General features: G+C 34.7%; 1 long non-coding RNA gene across 1 annotated transcript in view; it reads right to left on the bottom strand.

The window, feature by feature from the left end:
• The window catches only part of LOC106875289 (uncharacterized), an 87,098-nt gene that overhangs the window by 14,926 nt on the left and 70,482 nt on the right, over positions 1-1,690 (bottom strand). Inside the window, exon 2 of the long non-coding RNA XR_001410099.2 lies at positions 1,075-1,126. This is a non-coding gene — a long non-coding RNA (uncharacterized LOC106875289). The remainder of the gene's footprint in view (positions 1-1,074; positions 1,127-1,690) is intronic.

Below are 1,690 nucleotides of genomic sequence, written 5' to 3' on the forward strand. Positions count from 1 at the left end.
ACTTGGAAAAGTAATATAAATATATAGATATATGCATATATCCATACATATATGTACATACCTCCCTCTATATGTATACATAATGCATATATGGGTACAGGACATAAAAAAAAAAAACGTTAAACACAGTGAGAAACGAAAAACGAAAACAGAAAACGAACTTTTTTCGAACAACGAAAAAAACCCCAGAGAAACGAGACATTTATATTATTATATGATCGAACGCCACGCATCCTTTTCCAAGTAAGTTTTATCTATCTATCTATCTATCTATCTATCTATCTATCTATCTCTCTATCTATCTATCTATCTATCTACCTATCTCTCTCTATATATATGGTGTGCGTGAGTGTGTGTGTCAATATATATTTAATGTATTTATGACACATGTATGCTTATTTGTATGTGCTTGCGAGAGAGTATAAATGTATTTGTATGTGTCTTTTAATTACATGATTTGGAAGCCTTTAAAAGCAATTAAAAGTTCGCCCGTATATTCTTATTGGATTTGCCGTTGAAATAAGATATTTAAAAAGGAAAAGAATCTATTAATGTTTATTTTCGAGGTTAAGTGTTACGCAGTGATAGTCTGAGCTTCTGCTTTGAGATACAAACATCTGAGGAGGTTTCTTTCCGTTTTCTTTTTTCAATTGCGATGCACCAGATAATAAAATTACCGAACGTCCAGGCTCTGACGGAATTATCGCATAACCAAGGCCATAGTGGTTAGTAGGTTCGTTTCGCAATGCATGGGTTTGGATTCGAACCCACTATGAGGCATGCTGTGGAAGACTTTTCTGCTATATATCCTTGGGCCTTGCAACTGAAATTTGGTAGACAGAATTATTCCTGAGTGGTAGACTTAATCCGTGTCTCGGTTTATCATCGCCACCTGGTTCTCACAACTCATTTGTCAATTATTTATTACTGAATGACATGAAAGCGTCAGTTATCACTTCTAAACACTTTTGTACATCTGATAACAAGCCCTTATACAAAAATTGTCAGTATATCATAGAATTCACTAATAAAATTATCACGATCTATTGTAAGAAAACACAATTTTATACTTACTTTAGAATTTCATGACACGTCATTCATGCATGATTTCATAAGCATTTATCATCTGTGGGAAAATAAAATAGAAACGTATGAAATTTAAAGAAAGTTATTTTCTATGGCAACATACGTATCATTACTGCTTTACACAGAGCTACAAATGTGACTGTCGTTGTTGTATAGCGCTTGGTCGTTTCTGATCGAACAGACTTATGACCAAAGACACTCAACTTGGGAACCATTCCATTCTCGGAGAAACTACATTCTCTAATGTACTGTTGTTGTATGATTAAGAAGCTTGCTTCCCAAGCAAGTAGTCTTGGGTACAGTCCCACTGCATGGCACCTAAGGCAAGTGTCTTCTGCTATAGCTCCGAGCCGACCAAAGTCGAAAGGAAACCGAAAGAAGACCGTTGTCTATCTATCTATCTATCTATCTATCTATCTATCTATCTATCTATCTATCTATCTATCTATCTATCTATCTATCCATCTATCTATCTATCTATCTATCTATCTGTGATCTGGACGGATGCTAGTCACATCGGCTCGCAAGTAAGTTGGCCTTTTATATGTCAAAACTTTTGCAGTTTTAAAATATTTTTTGTGGAAGAGGTGTATAAGTCTATACA

Source organism: Octopus bimaculoides, chromosome 6 (assembly GCF_001194135.2).
Source record: "Octopus bimaculoides isolate UCB-OBI-ISO-001 chromosome 6, ASM119413v2, whole genome shotgun sequence".
Lineage (NCBI taxonomy): Eukaryota > Metazoa > Mollusca > Cephalopoda > Octopoda > Octopodidae > Octopus > Octopus bimaculoides.